Source organism: Drosophila guanche, unplaced genomic scaffold, assembly GCF_900245975.1.
Source record: "Drosophila guanche unplaced genomic scaffold, DGUA_6, whole genome shotgun sequence".
Classification (NCBI taxonomy): domain Eukaryota; kingdom Metazoa; phylum Arthropoda; class Insecta; order Diptera; family Drosophilidae; genus Drosophila; species Drosophila guanche.
The window spans coordinates 3387004-3394448 of NW_022995754.1; positions in this window are offsets into that span (position 1 = coordinate 3387004).

Below are 7445 nucleotides of genomic sequence, written 5' to 3' on the forward strand. Positions count from 1 at the left end.
ATTTCTGCACACAAAACAATCATTAAAATACGAAATTTATGAATGATTCAATCCAACGTTTGGGTTCATTTATTTGCTTTGAATGTCAGGCACGTAATCCGCAATTTAAATCCAATTGAAATGAATGGATTTTCCTTTATTTTTGGACATTTATGCTGGCCATAATATGTCATGGAAAAACTAAGCTTTAAGCAAATGGAAATGCAATCAATTGGAATGATTTGAATGGTCTTTCAATCAACGTATAAATGATGTATGAATCATTCGCTTTCGAGCGGGAATTAGTCGGAAATTGCGATGATTGTTTAGGCCAAAGAATATTGGCTGCTATGGTGGGGAATTCCTTTGGCAAAAGTCAACGTTCGATGCTGCAGATGTTCGCTTTCCCATTCTACCACAATCCCCATTGAGTCATCTAGTCAGAGACGAGCAGGAATTTGTCCTTGGGTTCCATTTCGAGCACAGAATATATGTGTAGCTTTCATTTGTCACATTTTTGTGCACAAAAATCAATCGAAATTCTGTCCCAGAACCAGACACAAATCCAATTATTTGTCACCAACCAAACCTTAGCCAATATTTAACCACATTCACTGGCATAATAAATATTCTAGTTATTTCATTCTCCCCTTTGTTGCATTTCCCACATTCATCAAAAATGATTCAATCATTCCGCCACTTCAATCACGTTTCACAGTAGCACTTCCATGCCATGTCCCCTTTTCGCTTCCGGTAATGCACAGAAAAACATTAAATCAAAAGACTTGGACAGCAAACTTGTTGTCTGACCTTTCTCATGCCCCAGAGACACTCTGCCCCGCAACGTCGCATACAAATGACAACTTTAATTGACATTTAACTATGATATGCCACGCCCCAGCCCACTGAAAAGCGAGCGAGCGCCTCTGCAACAGCTGGCAGAGAACTGTCGAGAATCAATCGACGGATCGGCGATCGCTTGTGGCACGTACAAGTGGCTAGAACTTGGTTTTTTTTCGTGTGTACGTGCTGTGGGATTCTGCTCAGACATAATGTGAAGAGGGGCAGAAGGAGGAGCTGCTGCCCAAAGTATTATTGGGGTATTGATGGGGACAAACACGTCATCGTGAGCTTGGAATGCAAGGCAAAGAGAATTCGTTGCGCCCCGCCAAAGGCAAAGCCACCCGGTAGCGGGTGTTACGTGTAGTGGAATTTTAATTTATATTTAAACTTAAATGAAAAATTGATGAAACGTGTGACGGAGCAGAGCAGCACTCGCACAGCGAGGCAGAGCCTCGAGAGCCTCTTCAAAATATTTCGTTTTAGGTCTGACAGTTGTCAAATGACATTGTCCGGCAGCGGGAGTTCTCCACACAAGGCAGCAGCAAAAGTGTTTACCAAATTTAGCTACAGACTTCAGAGTGTTTTTTGTACTTCAAACTAAAAAATGGAAAATTAAAGCAGGAAAAGCGGCAAGCTGAAAAGAAAAATCTATACAAAAAACCCTGTAGAAAAGCAACAAAAGAATCAAACCACAAGAAAAGTGAGCAAACGCGTTCATTGACACGGCGCATAATAAACCACAAAAAACAAAAACAAGCAACCACAAAACTCAGCAGCAAATACGCAACAAATGCGTCACATTTTTGTGCTGTGTCCATCGCGAAATAACAAGAAAATTTAAATAAAATAAAGCAGAATAAACGAATAAAGAGGCAGAGGAAAAAGGTAAGTAAATGTATGCTCTACATGCAATAAAAGTTATTTCAACGAGCAAAGAAAAAGTGCTGAAAAATGATAGAAAATAGAAGCGGAAATTCCTGGAAATTCAAGTGGAAAATACAATAAAAAATATAATAAATAATGGCAGAAATTTGAGATGTTCTTTAGCTAACAATTAATACAACAAACAATATAATTCAAGGAATAAATAAGAGTTTTGTGGGGGAGGGGTCAGAGTTCTGTTCATGGAATTTCTGTGCAAATATAAATAAAAAGTTCCAAGCACTTACCCCCACTTTATAGCTATTTCTTGCAGTGTATTTTCTTCTTTGTGTTCATTTTGTAAATTTTGATTTGTTTTTTTTTTTGCGGTTTACGCTTTTACGCGATTTCCTAAGAATTCGCACGAGAATTCCACATCAAACAAAATTCGCTTAAATCTGAAATACAGAAAAAATATTTCAGATATTTGCTGTTAATTTATGCATCAATTTTTAGTGGCTGTGTGGCGCCACACGCCAGCTGATTCATGCTCTGCCACAAAGGAGTAGATTCGAATGAAAATTCAATTGGCAGTCGATTCAGAGTGCAAATTGGCAAATTGTTCAATCGGTTCTGTCGATTTCTGTGCCTGTTCTGTTCTGACTTCAGGGTCAGAAACAATGTGGTTGGCAAATGATTGATGGGTAATTGTTGCAGTGGCACATTCATTGACTGTTTGAGTTGCTGCATTCCCCATAGGCAGGAGGAACAATTCTTGGCTAAGAAAAGAATTTATGGGTGCTAATAGAAGGGGAAGGAAGGAGTAGCAGGAGAAGCTGTCAGGCACACGTGTGTGTTGTTCTCCACGTGTTTGTAATAAATGCTGCTGCCAGCTGTTGCTTCTCTACAGCTTTTCATGCTGTCTCTCTGCTGTCTGCCATACGTTGGCGATAAATCTCATTCAATTGAAATGTGTTTGAACAGCTGTGTGCCCTGCTAAGGTTACAATATCTACTACTGTACACCCTCCCTGCTGAGCAGAAAAAAGGGTAAGCTACGGCCAACTCAATCTCATCATCATACCGTATCTGTAAATGTATTCCATGGGGCACTGGGCTAATCGTGTGTTCGCCAAATGAAAATCGTGTCTAATTTGTGACTCTTTTTTGTTCCCTCACATCTGTTGCTGCTGCTGATGCACTACATCGATAGATATATCTTAACGTTTGCCAATTGCCTTAAGCACTTTGCATTCATAACTCAACGAAGCAGATGTGGAAATATAAAAAAAATACAGCAAACAGAAATGTATAGAAAACATTGCTGCAGCCAGTCGCCCCGCAAATGACATATTTATTATTTGCATTTGAAATTCGTATTTGCAAAGTGAGGCATTAGCCAACACTAGACAGCAGAATAGAGATTATAAATGGGAGGGGCAGCTAGAGGAAAAGTGCTGGAAAAGTTTGATGGGAATGCAGGGATCTATGGGAACTCATTCAGGCTCAAAATCTAGCTCAAAATCTTATTTTTTTGCTGTCTAGTGTAACTTGAAGCCCATCTGGCAGCTGGCAACTGCAGTTCCAATTGCAGTCACCCTGCCACCTGTTGTGTGCCTTCCCCTACCGCCTACTCCCCCCTCTACTAACCTAATCGACAGACCCCTTTTGGCCCTGCTTTTATGTGGCCGAACAATTAAGGCACACAACAGCAGCAGCAGCAGCAGCAGCAGCTTCATAATTGCCCCGTGATATTGCGATATTTGTGAGCCAGCTGTTGTTAACCCTTTGACTGGACTACCCAGCCACCCCACCCACTCAGTGATCAGAGCTGGAATAGCAGAATGAATGTCGTTTGGCTGTTGCCAGGCAATTGATTGACTCTCCAGCTCCAGATGTGTGGCTCACGAGCAATTATCCAACGCGTTGCAAGCGAGTATCTATCTAATGTTTATTTATATAAGGCCAAATGATCTGGCAAATCGATGCAGAGGGGATGGGTGTGCATTCATTAGGTAACGCTAGCGAGCCGGAGATTGTGAGCCATTAATGAATGCAAATCCATTTTGTGATCGAACCAAAAGCGTTGGCGTGGGAAACCATAACGAAAATTCTTCTGGCGGCTGACCCTGCGGCTTGGTTGCACCACTGAGACAGGGGGTCTAGCACACAATTCGAGTCTAATTGAAACGAGGAAGTAAATCAGAGCTTGAGAGTGGAAGTGGATTACATTCGAGGGCAGGCAAAACGCAGGCAGCAATTAGCCAAGCGAACGCCAAATCTCTGCAGAGGGACGGCGTCTCTTCGGCTGTGTAATAAATCAAAGACAAAGACGGATTTCCGAGCACAATTCTACCGGAAGAGTTCCAGCTCCAGTTCCGCGATGCGTGTCCAGGCACCAGGGCCACCAAGCCCGCCCACACCTCGCACCCGCGGCTCTCTGGCCGCGAAGGTCTCTCATGAGAGCGTTCAACAAATATCAAGTATACGCAGATGATGAGTAATGGCCATTAAGCAAGCATTAGCCATTAAAGTGGAGTTAAAGTTGTTATACAAACCAGAGAGCCCGCCCGCCTGGCAGCTCTCCTAATGGTCTATAAAGAATCCAAATTGGCCATTACTTGGAGCAGGAAAGGAAACCACTATCCGAATTATTATAAATAACAAAATGAATGAGCAAATTGAATATGAGCTGAGGCTTTGTGGGGTTTTAATTGTGGCAAAGTAAATGCCTCAAGGGGAATCCTCTGGCGAGGAGAAATACAAGTAGCAAATAAATATGATAGATTCGCAGATCAATTGGAGGATCCCTTCCTGGCTGGGTACTCCCGGAAGTGGGTCGCCTTAGTGGCACTTTCCCTCTCCGCTGTCACATGCCGATTGACGCTGCTGTTCACGAGCTCACAGTGGAAGCCTGCGCCGGGATAGGGATCGTTCCGAACAGCATTCCGCGACTTCATCCAGGCATCTAATGAGCGCCACAAGAAACCCAGCAAGTGGAACAAAAGGCCCAACAAAAGTATGAAGCAGAACCAGAACCAATTCTTCTGATAGATGTCCCTGTACAGCCTGCGATTCCACCGCAGCTGCCGGCGACTGCATTGTCTCTGGCTGAAGTCGAACTGCGGACACTGTGGGTTCTGCCACGGCAACGGCGACTCATGGCACCTGGGCACCTGCGCCAACTCCTGCAGCTCTGGATCCTCCAGCAGACGCTCGACCCGCACTTTGTAGCCGCAGATGAGCACGGAATTAAACTCCAGAGCGCGGGCAGCCTCCACAGTAAAGCCGAACTGCAGCTGAGTGCCGTGCGGAGTGTGACGCTTCTTCAGGATGGTGCCCACGCAGTGGAAACTCCTGAGAATCTGCTCGGTGGCAGCGCAGGGAAAGCCACTAATCTCCACCCACTGGAATGGGGCGTAAGGCAACTGGCTCGCGATGGGATTTTGGGGCTTCCTGGGGTGACGCTTGCTTTCGGCCAGCAGCTCCGCTGCGATGACATCGGATGGTGATTCGTGCGTTAACCAGCGTCGCTTTTGTATAAGGGGATTCGGAGGCACAGCCACTTCGGTGTCGAATCCTGAATTGAGACTCCAGTTGCAACGTTTGGCAGTAGCACAAAAGCTTCGCAGTGTCGCGCCACGCTCTATCTTCAAGGGAGCGCAGACACCTCCATTCTGCTGTGCGGACATCCTGCAGGATGCAATTTTGCAGTGATTCCAGTAGTGTGGAGCGAAAGGAAGTGTCGAAAACAGAGATGTGTCTGTCTGAATTGCTATGCCTGCTGTGATTTCCAGCTGGAACTGAATTTCATTTCCACATCTATCGAGCCTTGACAGAGGCCTTTAGCCCCGCTTTCGCAGCGGCAGGCAGACCTTAGAGGGAGGAGCATTTAGCAAAGCCGAAAGAGAAAAAAACAAACACACACAGAGAGAAACAGTGGCAAGGGCAGCAGATATCCGACCATCGCATAGCGACCATCGCAGTGAAATCTGAAATCTGAAATGTGGCCCGAAATCAGCCTCAAAACCACCGAGAGTCAGGCAGTCAGTTGAAGGTTTCCATATTTTGTATGTAGTTTCGCATGCACATAAATTGTAAGTAATTTGCAAGCTTGTTATTTTTATTTCTCGATATTTTTGGTTGGACGTGGATTATAATTTGATTGAGCTACCGAAAAATTAAACGCGGCACGAGTCCGTCTGTCGTTTTCGGACACTTTTGACAGCGGCCCGTCACTCGGCTTCAGACTCGATAATATATTATTTTTAATTTATATTATTTATTAAGTTATTCATGCTGAGCGTCGCCAATGGACTTGCCAACATCTCTTGTTCGTTTTAGCGAAAAGGAATGCTAATAAACGTACCGTCTCTTCTCGTCGCGGTCTCTCTCGTTCATCGACCGATAAGCAATGCGACATTGATATGCCTCCCCGCACTACCCCACCTCTAATTTCCCACTCTTTAAATCATTTAACACCTGCGATTATTGGTAATTAGAGTTGTCATAAAAACTAGCAAAGATTTATAGCATTTTTGGAATGTTAATGATGGAAAATTGGCCAGAAGTCGATTGTTTAAATATTTTTATATTAATTGGCAGACAGAAATATTCTTAAAATCGATGGCCTATTATGATCATCACTCACCTTTATTACACTTGTACAATAATTCTTAGCACATGACTTCTTTAGCCACACAAGCAAAAAAACAAAAGAAATTCCGAAAGAAGTAAACACACAAAAAAAATCAATCGAAAACCAGAGAGAGAGAGAGAGCATGCTCTTAAGTCTAATGCGATCTCTTGCTTTTCTGGTACCGTTGCTTTTGCAATGATTCACTTTTCGCACTAGCACTAGATGGCGCTGCTGCTCTCCTGCTCTCACTGCAGCCGAATTTCGTTCTTCTCACACACGCACTCACACACACACACAGAGAGGTGCTCCGCAAACTGAACCGAAAACCACGTGAAAAAAATGAGACAGCTCTGGCATTAGCGGGATCGTGGGCGCTCGCTGCGCCTTTGCACTACTTTTTTTCACAGAAAAAAACTTCACTTCACTGATTGCACTGCACTTTCACACATTTGGGCTCAATTTTGGGTTGACTTTGGGCACATATTTTCATGCTTGCTACTTTCCACAACACATCACACGATTGCGCGACAATTTTATCGATGTATTTTTACCACTTTTCCGCTTTTCACGTGCTAAAACGATTAAAGAACGCGGCGCGGACTTCCGAATAAACGCATCTACGGCGACGGCGGGAAGGTAATGAAAAGAATGTGAGAGAGCGGAAGCTGTGCTTAAAGCTGCTCTCCTAATGTTCGCTCTCTGTACTCTCTTCGACTGCAGCTGGAGTGGGATGTTCTTCTATTATATTCTGTTCCTACTTCAGCGCTGGCATCTCTCCCTATTTTAATACTATTCCCACTCCCATTCCTGCCACATTCCCAGGCATAAATATTTTCCTCTTGTCAAATCATGACTTTTGCTCTTGGGTATGGCTTACCTTTTCTCCCCCGATACACTCGATCCATGCAAAATGTCAGCTTAGACACCGTTAGAGCGAGTAGTAACTGTAATTAAAGGCTGAGACAAAACCGGAGTCTTAGCTGGACGGACAGAAAACCCCTCCGCGACTAGTAACAGGCGCGCGGGTAAGTCGATGCCAAGGCTGGCGGATGGCGAGGCGGCTGCCCGTGGTTTTGGCATTTGTCAAGCGATCAAGCGAGCCACAGAGACCCCCCCCCCCCCCC